Raw genomic sequence first — 14861 nt, forward strand, 5'->3', positions numbered from 1 at the left:
GGGGATGATTTTCTACCTTCTTCATGGCCTATTTGGAGGATTACAGTTACCTATGAGTGCTTTGAAAATGTGTAAAAGTGAAAATGCATGCGTTTCTATCCAGCCTAAACAGTCACCTTCAAATACCTAAGAATTATTACTGTTCCATCCATTTTTTCTCTAAAAAGTAAATACAGATAACATTGCCGAAGATATTTTAAAAAATAAATGTTAATAACATTTTCAAGAATGGGGAAACATGACATTAGCACATAAACAATTGGTTACTGGTAGTGAAGTGGACTGAATGATTTGGGTAAACTTCCCCTTGATAGATCCTCACTACAGGTAAGCCCTCCTCTATTCAGCCCGTGGGTCAGAATGCATTTTCTAAAATGGCAATTTTGGATCGTGTTGCTCATGTACTAACCGATCAGGTCAGATCCCAATCTCCATGTCCAAGTCCCTCATCGGGAGGTCAGGACTCCTGCCTCCCTCCCCCATTTCCTTCAGCTGCTAGATGTTCAGTCATCAAGGCCCTCTAAGGATCTAAACTCCACTCTGAGGGCAGGTACTGTCTCACTCCTCTCTCTCCTACATCCTCTTTCTTCCATCATTTAAGTAGCTGCAAAGCCATTCGCTTGGTTGCCCATCTTAGGGGAAATTCTTTTCCACTTCCTATTTCTCTATCTGTAATAGAATGACTTGTTCAAATGATATTTGTCTCCTGCTGTCCTGTAAATTCCTTGAGGGCAAATGCATGTCACTTTCCTTTTTCATGTTTCTATAATATGTTGCCCAGTATTGTCAATATAGCAGTGGTGCATGAAACTTCATTAACAAATAAATGTCAGGATTTCTCTCTCTTCTGCAGAGCCCTCCCTGACTGCTTAGAATGAAGACAGTGAAGCCTGAGTCTATCCTGTTTAGACACGGCATTTTTATTGCTCCCCAACTTAATGCCCGTAATAATTGCTTCCACTCTGCACCACCCACCTCGAATCCATTCTCCATACAACAGCCAGACTGATCTTCTTAGAGCATAAATGAGAACATGGCCTTTCCCAGATTCACTTACTCCAATGGTCTTGCACCAGCACTTAGAATTAAATTCAAACTCCCTTTCCTGGCCTTGGTGATATAATTTCTAACAAGAAGAATGTTCCTGCACATGTCTCCAACCTCACCTGCTCCCTATTCCCTTTTACTCACTGCACCTCAACCACAGTGATCCTGGAACACGCAGCTAATTGTCAAATTAGGCCATTTAACTGACCATCCTCTCAGCATGAAACGCTCTGCTTCCGAGTCTTCACGTGGCTAGCGTAGCTCCACGGACACTGCCTCTGAAAGCCTCCTATCCGCATGAGAGCCAGAGGAGCCGCCCGAGATACTCTCTATCACATCTATTTTATGTTCTCAACAGGTCTTAAAATTATCTGATACATTCTGAGTTATGTGTTTATTGTCTGTTTTCTCCCAGTACGTAAATCCTGTGAGATGAGACCTCATCTCTTATTTCCCGCAATAACCCTAGTTCCTAAAACACTGCCTGGCGCATAGTAGGCACTCAATACATGATTATTGTACAAGTAATTGAATGAAGCTGGGTTTTGCCTCCACACTCCAATTACTTTTTAAAAATATATTTTACAGTTTTATTCTGAAACATCTCTATTTTTATATTCTAAGGGCAATTCCAAAGCAACACACAGAGAAGTCATGGCTTAATCATCTTGAAATCCATCAGTCTAGCATGTGTCAGACAGACGGGTTTGTGCTCAGTATTTATGGAATTCTACATAAATGAAATACACGTAATCATTTTTCTTATATGGCTCGAAGTTCTGTGTTTATACTTACTCAAATGCAAATTCCAGCTTAAGAGTATGTTTTACTACTAAAGTTCATTTTTCAATGTGTTCTTTTTGGTTAAAAAGAGATGCATCCTCAGTTTAATTTTATAAAGGGGAAGTTGGATTCCCAGGTTAACTGATAAGAATCTATTTAGCCTATTAGCTTCTGAACTGTGAAAGAACCTTTTAACATTCTTATCAACTGTGACCTCAGCATTGATTTATAAAGAAAATATAGGTGCTGATTGATTTGGGTGACCTATTCTTCCCTTCCTCTTTGGGCTTATTTTTGAGTATGATCAAAAAAAAAATTTTAATACCTACCTATTCTTTTTGAATGAAACCAAATTTGGGGATTACTGCATAGGCGCACACACACACTTTTTCTCCATTGTTCTTGCTTTTGTTTTGATTATGATTTTGCAATCCTGTTTACTATTGATATGAATAAATCTTGTAACTTATCTATTTTTCCTTAACCATGACAAAACAGATGACTTGGTCACTTTGTCCCAGAGTCTTATCACTTTCACATTACTGATTAGTTCTCCCTCATGGTCAAAATTAATTCCAGATTCTCCATTCCTGAAATGGTTTCCTCTATTTTCTGAATGATAAGATTGTCAAGGAGGCAAATTATTTTTTTTATTTACATTTAGAAATTTGAGACTTCTAGCAGTGTGCAAATAGGTGAGCATCTCTATTCAAAAACCGTCCTTTGCCTCTCTTCCTTCTGGAATCTGATTTACGAAAGCCTCAAACTTAACCCCGCCTGCCTAGGCCAGTTAAGGCAGCATGTCAGTTCTAGACAGATTCACTTGGTTCTTGACCAAATGAGGTCAAGTAAGGCAACACTGAAAGGATGCAGTGCCTTATCAGAGAGCATCAGGACATGTAGCAAGATGATTAAAGGGAAAAGCTTAGAAGCCAAGCAACTTGTTTCAAATTCTAACCCCACCACATATAAAATGATTACATCTAAGCAGCTAATCTTCTTAACAGAATAGAATCTCCAGCAATCTATAAAAACATACTTGTTTTATTTCACAAATACCAACTATAACAACTTTGTACATTATAATCCTTAGTAGTCCACAAAAATTATGTCTGAAATATCACTATTTTGAAGGTAGAAAAAGTCAAAGATATGATTTTTATTTTTATTTATTTAATTTTTTGCATGATCTGCTAAATTTTTTTTGCCTCTTTTTTAAATTGAAGTATAATTGATTTACAATATTGCATTAGTTTCGGGTGTACAGCAAAATACTTCAGTTATACATGCATAAATATCTATTTTTTTCAGATTCTTTTCCCCTACAGTTTATTCCAAAATATTGAGAATAGTTCCCTGTGCTATACAGTAGGCCCTTGTTGGTATTCTATTTTATATATAGTCGTGGGTATATGTTAATCCCAAGCTCCTAAATTATCCATTCCCCCACCCTTTTCCCCTTTGGTAACCTTAAGTTTGTTTTCTATGTCTGTGGGTCTATTTCTGTTTTGTATATAAGTTCATTTCTATCTTTTTTTGAAGATTCCATATATAAGCAATATCATATGATATTTGTCTTTGTCTGGCTTACTTCACTTAGTATGATAATCTCTAGGTCCATCCATGTTGCTGCAAATGGCATTATTTCATTCTTTTATATGGCTGAGTAATATTCCATTGTATATATGTACCACATCTTCTTTATCCATTCCTCTGTTAATGGACATTTAGGTTGCTTCCATGTCTTGGCTGTTGTAAATAGTGCTGCTGTGAACACCAGGGTAAGTGTATCTTTATGAATTACGGACAGAAGATGTAAATAGACATTTCTCCAAAGAAGACACACAGATGGCCAAAAGGCACCTGAAAAGCTGCTCAACATCACTAATTATGAGAGTGCTTGCTTTTAGAATTCCATTGTAGAATTCTATTAGAGAATCCTGGCAGGTCCCCCAGAGAACCCTGGACCCTACTTCGAGACATACTTTCCTTTAAAGAGTAATAAAGAAGACTGGCTAATAGCATTGGCTCTGGAGACAGATAAACTTCTATCTAAATCCATGCTCTAGAAAAATAATCTGCATGCATTTAGGCAAGGTATTTCAACTCTCTAAACATATTTATTTACTCATAAAGTAGGGAAAATAGAACCTACTTCCTAGATTTATTGTGAGAAATAAATAAGATGACATCTGTGTTTAGCACATGACTATTCTGAAGTATTAGTTACTAATTCCATTATACACACACACACACACACACACACACACACACACACACTTCAACAGCACTTCCTACCTCTTAAAGAGGTCTATAATCCACCCAATGACCACCTTTCTGCCTCTCTACCTGGATCGCTTTTCCTCATTCTGCATCAACATTACCTCTCTCACACTGTAGAGTATCCAAGAACAGAGACTGCGTCTGGAAATTTGTCTTATACAACATCTAAAACAACTTGACACAAACTTTTGGATAGTGTTATTGCAGTGGAAGACAGCTGTAAAAGTACCTCATATAATCTAAATCCTATGTTTCTTCTGGATCCAACATCTTTTGAAGTTGATAAAATCCAATGAGTTCACATCACAAAGTTATTAAGGAGAATACGTTTCACAATCATTATTTCCTAGGATTGGAAAACACATAGAAAACTGACAACTTGTTCAATAATACAGTTATTTTCTCTAAAAGCAAATTCATCGTTCTCCACTCTGCTTGATGCTTTGTTATCAAGCCCAGATATGTTGTCTGTTTAAAAGCTCTATTCAATCTTTGGTATTCACAGTCTATTTTTTCTAGACTTCACATTCAAGATAAATGTTCAAAAAAGCACACCTATAGCTAACACTCTCTGCTTAATACTCCTAAGACCCGATCACTTCATGCTAAGCCTGACTATACAAATGGGAAGGATATTGCTAAAGCTGCAAAAGAACATGAACAGATGTCCTCAAAGGATAGGAAGTTTTAAGACTATGAATTATGAAGAAGATTAGCCTTGATTCAACATTCCTGTCTTAGAAATGATAAGATTAATAAGCAAGATCACACTGATTCAATGATAGGCATTTTCAAATATTTTAAAGCAGAAAACAGATCGAGTCCAATGAGTTTGTTGAGCTACTGTAGAGAGAAAATTAATTCAAAAGTCATTGACTGATGTTGACAAGGGACCAGAACCTGGGCAATCAAAACTATTTTTTCTACAGGAAAGATTGCTAGATTCTGACACCAAAGTCACAAAAAGATTTTCTTGAAGTAGTTTAGGGGTAAAAGATGATATGTAAGGATTTCAGAATCTTAGAAGACAAATTTGAAGTGGACTGATATGAAACTAATAATTACCATGTGTAGATCCAGGCACCAAGTACATCTGTATTCATTATTGCTTCATGAGCACTTAGCCCTGTTCTCAGCCTCTGAGAGCTGAAATAGTGAACAAGGTATTCTCACAAAATGACCAGGAAGCAAGAATTATGAGTCCATTGTGATAAGCGAAGACACTGAATTTCAGAGATTAAAAATGTCCACAATCACACAGTAAGTGAGAAAACGGACCTCTAATTCTAAATTGAGATTTCTTTCCTTTGTATAACACTTGTCCAAATAACAAGTTGCCCTGAAATATAAAGGAACAGCTTCCATCCCCATTTTCCCCACTGGTTAAGGGTACAGATTCTGAAGTCAGATGACCTGTGTTCAAATCCTACTACCACCTGGTAACCTTAAAGTATCTACATAACCTCTAAGTATCTCACTTGTTTCATCTGTAAGATGGGTGTGAGACAGTATGAAATTCATAAAGATGCTGTGAGGATTAAATGTGATAATACTCATCAAGTATCCAAAACAGTACCTGGCATGCCACACACATTTGAAAAACACCAATTATTATTGTTGTTGTTGTTACATGTACACTTAAATTTATTTTGTGAACTGAAAGCTGTTTTGCAAGTAAACATCTCGTAAGTGTCAGTGATCTAAAAAATATAAACACAAGTATAATAAAATACTACTAGTTTGGATTGAGAATAATGATCATTTCTAGGTAAAAGGTTTGAATTCATAACCATTTGAGTTTTTTCAGCAATAAGGACCACAGACCCAGATTTGTAAAACAAGATTTGGACATTTTCTGTAGTCTGCACATGGGAAGAGGAAACGGGGGAAGTACACACAGGGCATCCGTGCTGCACCTCTGGGGGATTCCACTTGTGCAGTAGTCTATAGGAACTGTGCTCTAAGGAGGCGTGCAGCCAACAGTTGGCAAAGCCATACCTAAGGACTCCCAGAGCACAGTGGAGTAACTCAACTCCCAGGTGTTTTGGTAACTGTCATAAAGGGTCTGACTCCATTTTTGATGTTTGGCTGTTGACAGCTTTCAAGCCCCACTCCTTCCTTTGCCCTCTTGGCACCATCAGGAAGTTCAAGTAACACGCACCACATCCCCACTGCCCAACCCTCATAAAAACCCCTGGCTAGTCTCCATTTCTTGCTCTCTCAAGCCATTTTTGGACTTATTTGGGAAACTTGCTCTGCCCTCCTCAGAAAGCTTCAGTATGTGAGTAATAAATCTTTTGTATCTTCTTGTTATATGTATAGTGCCATCAGTTTTGCCTTTGGGACCCAATTTTGGAGTGGGGAGGAAGGCTCATTCAACTTCAGAATGTTGCCACGACAGTAACTTAAGGTCATAACTGTCCTTTTGTTTATCGTTTGCAAAACTAGCTCAGTGGCTCAAGTAAGTACAGCTGGTCTTCCGCATCCACAGATTCTCCATCTGTGGATTCAACCAACCAGATATAGAAAATATTGGGAGGATAAAAATTCCAAAAAGTTCTGAAAATTGAAACTTGAATTTGCTGCATGCCAGCAACTATTTACATATAGCATTTACATTGTATTTATAACTATGTATATAGAATTTACATTGTATTAGGTATTATACTTAATCTAGAGATGATTTAAAGTGCATGGGAAAGCATGTGTAGGTTATACACAAATACTATGCCATTGTATACAATGGACTTGAGCATCCACAGATTTTGGTATCTGCAGGGGAATGCTGGAACCAATCCCCTGTGGGTACTGAGAGATGACTGTAATTTAGGGAAATCCGTAAAAAGAACTATCTTTTAGAGGTAAGAGTCTCTTTATACAAGAGCTACTTTTTTTTTTTAAAGTTTTCCAAGAACTGCTTTTTATTTTTCTGTGGTCATTTGTTCTTATGGACATAAGACATTTTATTCTTGGGTTGGGGACTTTGGAGAGAGATGTCTTTGGGCACAGTGAGGGTTGAAGACGGACAGGTTTTTGGGGATACAGAGGAATATTGGACAGGGAAATTTTGAGAGAGGTAAAAATATGTTCAAATTTTCCCAGGACAAACCCAGGTTATGTCTGTTTGCACAGCATTATTATGAACAGGACCCCCTTTTCACTCTCAAAAGTGCTGTGACTGGATAATAGATATGTAATCCTACCTTTGATCAAAGATATTCTGAGACACAGGGTAGAACCATGGGTCCATCTACAGAGGAGGAGTGAGTGAGGTCCTCATCAGGGACACCATGATGAGAACTCTGAGGAGGAAAGACTGTTGACAAAAACATCTGTTCCCTGTTCTCAAGGAACTTAGAATACAGGAAGTGTAACTATTGTACATGGTATCTGACAACTGCTGTAATCGACAGTAATACAGCAGTGAACAAAATCCACATGAGCTCAAGTCCTGTCTTTTTTTGATAGGTTATGTATACAGGTGGGTGATCTGGAGTTGACCAACATTCCAATTTCTACTCCTTTGCTTTCTAACTATATGGCCTAAACAATTTAATAACTTCCATAAATTTTAGCTATGAAACAAAGATACCAATTCCTGCCTTCCAGAACTGTTGTAAGGATTGAGTAAGCTAATGTAGGTAAAGGTCAATATATAACACCTTGCACAAAAAGGCTATATGTAAACAATAGCTGCTGCATACTACTCTAATGACATTATTATTATTATTATTAGCAACATTATCCAGGTTACCAAGTTTTTTCAACTATTTTATGCCTACTTTAATAAGGAGAGTAAGAACAATTTCAACAAAAACAACCTACATTAAAAATATTTTTTAAGACTGCTTGTTGGGACTACAAATTGATACTGTCCTTCTGAAAGGTAATTTGTCAAACCATAAAAATTTTTGTGCCTATTTTTTGAATCAGCATTTGCACTTATAGAAATTTATTCTTTAGGGAAAATCATTCTTGCACGTAGTCAATAGGGTGCAGTAACTGAAACACGGACTTTGGAGTCTGGAGCACAAGGGTTAAATCCACACTTACTAGCTGTGCTACCCTGGTCAAATGATAGAAAATCTCTAAGCCTCAGTCATTTCCTTTTTAAAATGAGGACAATTATATTATCTACTTCATGGGATTATTGGGAGGATAAAATTATTGGAATAAAGAATAGTGTATGGACTTTAATAAGTGCTCAGTATTATTTTTATTACATATAATCATTCATCTAAAATTATTACATTGTAAATCAACTATACTTCATTTAAAAAAAAAGAATGTATATATGTGTATAACTGCGTCACTTTGCTGTACAGCAGAGACGGGCACAACATTGTAAATCAACTATACTTCAATAAAAAATTTTTTAAAATAAATAAAATTATTAAAAATAAACAATTAGAAACCAGTTTACGTATCTTATAATAAACTGATTCAATGAATTTTTTACATATAATTATGTAGATTTTTAAAATGTATAAAATATTTTATGTAACAATATAGCATTTCAAAATAATATGAAGTGTATCATTTTCCTCACTTTTAAATAAAAGGATTTGAGTTTAAACATTTAAGAGTGGCTTTTCCTCTTTGATAGGATTATACATGATTATTTATTCTTGCTTTCTCTATATTTAAAAATTTATAAGTTATATGATTTATTTTATAGTCAGAAAAAGTTTAAAGTTATAAATGAAGGAAACCAAAAAAAAAAAAAAGTATTTGCTTGTCTACGATCTTTTGATTTTTTAAAATTGCTTCACAGAGCATTTTAGTGTGGATAGTGCAAAAGTTACTTAATTCCAAGTCAAATCTTTAAAATAATTCATAATTTCTCAATTAGTTCAAACCAAATTCATTATACTTATGAAGACTCTCTCTTTCTCTGAATTCTATTTAGCAGCCTATCAGTGATTCCACAATAAAGAAACAGGTGCAATATTAATGAGACCAAGGTAGAAAACCTCCCAGGCAGAAATAAAAGTGTTTTGACATCATGAAGTGGATTGGCTGTGTAAAATTACACAGCCATGTAGATTTCAATTCTATTTAAGACATAGGAACACTGTCTTGTCTACTAAGTGCAACAATATGATAAAATTGGAGGGAATAAAGCAGTACACTTTTGTTATTTCTGAGATAGAGAAGAGCAAAAAATAAAGAGCAAAACTCATCCCCAAATCTTAGCCAGACTTACTACATATAACAGCTTATTTTTTTACCCCTGGAAATGCACACCAGATTTATAAAGGCAGTTTAAACACAAATACAGAACTCAGCGAACAAAGAAAATATGCACTTAATGGAAATAAAGCATATTCTATTCAGAACAGGTCCTTATAATCTTCTGCTGTAAACAGTCACACATTAAGAATCTGAATTCACTCTCACCCACTCTCATAATAAGGCAGAGAAGAAAACACTAGCTAAAAGCATCCTCCAGAGAAATGGGTCATAGATTAAGTAAGTAACTCAACTAATTTGGGACATGCTTTTACACAGATCCAAATTCTGGACCATGAGTTTGTTGCTATTTATTATACAATCCTTCTAAGGAAATCATTTAAATATTTAGAAAATAATAATTATGAAAGAAAACCAAACCCAGCTGATAAACATCATCATGCCCAAGCGGCAAAAAATTTGATAAATTCATATTAATTCATTCATCATTATTGTCATTTTCCCCATTATTTAATCTCTTTTCACTGTTTGTCAGTAGTTGATGATATAACAGAATTTGCATGAAATTCCAGTTCTGTCCTCTAAATAAAGGGAAAAAATTCCACTCCTCTCTCTCTTCCAAAACTTCTTACAATGTGGCCCAGACACTTCCCCTCCCCATGACAAAGTAAGCTGGGTAAGTATCACATTAGAGCTGAGACTGCCCTGAAGCATACTCGGTCTAAAAGAGCACTACATCAAATAGGTACTGCACTCATGAGTTCCATGCAAGAGTAATAGAGTAGGGAAGGAAATCAAAGGCCTGAACTCAAAAGCCATCCTCTGGTACAGAATTCTATCAACTCATATGGTTTCTTCCTTTAGTAAAAAAACCAAATCTGATCAATGATTTTGCAAGTCCAACCATAGTGTTCTCTTCAATTTCTAAAATCACACTTGTCTCTTTTATTCACTTCACAATCAATAAGGTCAAGGAATTGTGGTTATTAAGATTGGGGAAATCTTTTAGATCACTTAGTCCAAAATTACATAGCCCAACAGCGTCATTTTGAAGATGATAAAACTTAGAGGATAAAAAAAACAAAAAACAAAAAACACTTGTCTACATCTACAGAGTGAGTAAGTTGAAGGAGACCAAATAAAAGATTTCTTATAGTGTTTTAACATGCAACACTATGTCTCTTGTCTCAACAATTGGATCCAAAGTTCTTTGAGTTCAGGCTATTAAAAAAAAAAAAAAGCTTATTCAGACCACCTAGGCGAGTAGGAGAGTATTATTCAAAAAGCAGGTACTCAGTAATTCTCGTAAAGGTTGAGCAAAAGAACTAATGGCTTTCTCCAATAGTTAAATAGTGCCTTGTCTATGTATTGTATAATATATCCCAAATAAACATAATTAACACAAATAAGTAAAGCAAGCAATTCTAACACAAGTCTTCACAGAAGCAAAGGATTACTAAAACTATCAAATGTCATTTTTATCCTCAAGTCAGGAAGATAGTGGAAATGTTTTCTACGTAGTAGGAATTTTCACTGGCCCTTCCTCTCCATAAACACATAGATGAAGTTCTCTAAATATATAAAATTCCACCTTGGGTGTGCTCATGCACGCACACACACACACACACACACACACACACACACACACACACAGTTTTACCATCATAAGAGATAAAAAGATTCAGATTCAGTTTGAGGAAACCAAGTAGTTCTTGACTAAAAAGAAAATTACGTAGTATTACTACCACATGATTCAAACAGAAACTGTGTTCTGGTCAAGGTCCCCTCTACACACACAGGATATTCCATATAATGGAGCTTTCTAGGAGCTACCTGGAGCATCCACTGTGGTCAGAACATAATAAATCAGGATCACCAATTCCGTAATATTTTCACTTTTGATTAGAGTTTGTTGATTTCTATTTGAGTGTTCAATGTTTTTCAAATAAAAGCAAAGAATAAAAGATTTCTGTAAACTCTGCTTGGTGGATCTGGAATGGATGGATGCCCCCCAGTAAGAAAAATGTATTGGAGTTGTCTAGTTGGAATCATGATCACCGGAAAGCTAAAAGAGATCTAAACCAGAATGGAAATGGAAAAAACATCATCACTGATGTCCATGTGGAACAACACGATGATCACTGATATTCATGTGGAGGAATACAGTTGATTCTGTAATAATCATTGCCTCTAAGGGGCTCCATACTCAGGATTGAATCAACAAACTTCAAGTCCCCTGTTGATTCTAACTTTTGCCAATAAGTAAAGCATATAAAAAGTAAAGATGAATGGCATACATAATTTACTTATGATTACCATCAAAACTAAATTCCTAATATCTCAATGAGAATATTCTAAAGTTTGGTTTAGAAACAATTACTTGTCCTCAAAACAAACAAACAAAAAAATCCAAATATTCCTGTATAACATGAATTAATGTTTTTGTAGTTTGTCCTCATTGAAATCACCAAGTCTCTCTCCTAAAACTCACTCTTCTTCCTATCAACTCATTAACCCAAACCAGAAATCAGAAAGTTATCCTAGGTATTAATTTCTCATTCACACCATCCTTCACTATGTCTGATCACTAATGTTTACCAGATCTATGCATATGCAAACTATAGATATAGACTGCTTTCCAATCATGCCTCCAGTCTATATTACTGACTTTATTGTTCTAATCCAGGTCCTCAATTTCTCTTTCCAAGGTGGATTGCAGTATTTCAAGTATGTCATCACTCAGCCACATTCCCATGAAGTCTTGCCCTCTCCTGTAAGGCTTTCCTGATTGATTTATTCCTTTTGTAAAATCTTCTAGCATCTTAAAATCCTTTGCCTACAGGATAGATTCAAAACTCCTTAGAGTAATCTATAAATTCCTCCATTCTTTGGCCACTGCCTAAATCATTAGTCTCATCCCTTGTCATACTCCGACCTATCCCTTAAGATTGAGAATCTGTGTGAAGCTTTCTCTGCCTTCTCTTTCCCATCCTCCAGAATTAGAGATGATCGTCCTGTCCTTTAGGAATCCATAGTCATCCGTAGTTCTAGAGAGACAACTATTTACAAGTCTTCTTCAAGCCTGTCACAGTACATTGCAAATGACTGATTATATGTAGTCTCTAAAACAGGCGTGACAAACAAGTTTTATTTCTGTTGTATGCTAATTTTAATCAATGGTTAGAGATTGCCTGCAATCGCTGTTGAGAAAGAATTTTTGAGGAGCTGACTTGACCTGCTTTCAAGCTCTATCTACTATTGGAACAAGTAGGGAGAAGAATGGTATTTGGACCAGCTATTTGTCATCCTTGCCCTAGGCTGCAAGTCCTGGAAGGTAATGAAATGTGCTTTATTTTTTCATTCTCAGTGTCTGGTGCAGTGGCTGACTCAAAATTCATTGAAAACACAAACCTCAAGAACCACTCATCCTAATCTGTAACTCCACACACAGGAGCCCATACTCATTCTTTTCTGGTCCTTTAAAGAAAAATACATAAGTACTTGAGTATAATTTGTGTGACTTGACTAATAAGAGGAGCTATTCATGTGTCATTATGGACAGAATGACAAGGGACCTAGTAAGAGTGACATCAGAGGCACTCCAAACACAACTTTTCCTAGTAGCTTTGTAAAATTTTTTGGACAGTTATTTGACCCTTCCCAAGCTCAATTTCCTCATCAGGAACATAGGGATAATGAAATCTGCTTTGCAAGGTTGCCATAGGGATTAGAAATAAAACACATCATTACATAGTGGGCCCTCCGTAAATGATAACTATTAGTATGTGCTATTTTGGTTCACAGCAAGTTTCCATGGGAAGAAATACATTTTTTCGAACCCAAAGGAGATAATTTTAGTCCCTTTTAAGAGGCACTTTTCTGCTCAGTTATGTAGGTTGTTTTGTTAGTAACATACAATCACTGAGTATCAACTCCGTTTATTACATCCTTATGTTGCCCCTGCACTAGCCCTGAGCTCATGTTGCACAGCAGCCTCAAGGATGTATATTATGATTACTTTTAAGAATCAATGAATAATTGATAACCATTAAACACTTTGCCTTTGTGTAATATATTTCATCTATGGATTTTGAAGGGTTAAGGTTTTTAGCTCTTCTCTTCTGTTTTTCGAATTCTGGCTTATATTTACCAAACTCCAAACTCTAGCTTATATTTACCAAACTCTAGCTTATATTTACCAAACTCCTAGCTTATAACTCCAAATTATAAAAAAAGAAAAAGACTTTTCCAGAATCAATGGATTCTTTGAATCTTCTTTGAATTCTTATGTCAGGAAGAATGTCCTTTTCACAGTGTTTCCACAGGTTGTAGCTGAACAACATATGGCTATATATTTATATACATCAAGGAGTTTAGGGGATAAAATGCTCACAAGTACAGGCTGGAGTCAAGAACTGACAATGAGTAGGAGCACACAGCTGAATCTAGTGCAATGCCATCCAGTCAGTAACTGTTACTTACTAGGCTCCAAATTTCAGTTCTCATTTAATTTGACCCTATTGGGTGGGTGTTACTGTCCTTCAATAAGAAAGTAAAAGGTTTAAAAGATTAAGTCACAAGGGATACAGAATATTATGGAAGAAAATATGGTTCCAGGATTTAAATGCTAGTACTGTAATTAACAATAAAAACCACCACCCCTACCAATTGCTTTCTTACACATGCTGTGTACTCTACTAATCCACAGGTTCTTGAATGGCAGAGCTGAGACTGAAACCTAGATTACTCTGGTTTCAAAGCTGATGTTCTCCGTAACACTTAATTTCCTCTGAAAGTAGATGAGTTTGAACCTCTCAAGCCCCTCATCGTTCAGCACCTCCCCTTCTTATCCAAAGATCTCCCATCTTCTCCCAGACGGTGCCTTAGCCACTCTAGGGTTTTCTGCCACTGCAGTGCCACTTGCATTCATCCTTTCCATAGGGATAGGGAATGACCCACATGCCACGTTAGAGAAAATGCAAGCAAACCTTTTGAAGGTGTTCTGCAATCTATGCAAATTAGTACAATGATGCCAGACAATCTAACATAGACAGACGCTTACAATTAATGAAGCCATAGATCCAAAATTTGTATCATAATGGACAATTAACTCAAAATCATTGTCATCGTGAATCACTTCAGAACAGGGAGATGAATCATAGCTTTACAAAAGTGTTGCCCTGTCTAGTTAATGAGTGTCTGCAATATTGTTAAAATTTTTATTAAGGTTATCATTAAGCACTTACAAAGCAATTTGTTAGGAGTTACCTAACCCATCCCCACTTCACCATCAAAACAAATTCTATGGCAGTTCTGATTCTGCTTTTCCCCATTTTAAATATTAAGAGAACGTTGGCCCAGAGATGATTTGAACTAGCACACCAAATATCTCTTCCCTCTTAAAAAAGCAGTCTCCCAATAGAGATGATAAACAGGGACACATGACATCAAAATATTGTCACATGGATGGGCAAGTTATGGGAAGAGCTTTTCTTCCCTGTTAAAGATGACCTCAAGAGCAAGAACTATATGCCAGAGACTGAGAAATTATGTAC

Source organism: Balaenoptera physalus (genome assembly GCF_965194825.1).
Source record: "Balaenoptera physalus genome assembly, chromosome: 7".
In the NCBI taxonomy this organism is placed as follows: domain Eukaryota; kingdom Metazoa; phylum Chordata; class Mammalia; order Artiodactyla; family Balaenopteridae; genus Balaenoptera; species Balaenoptera physalus.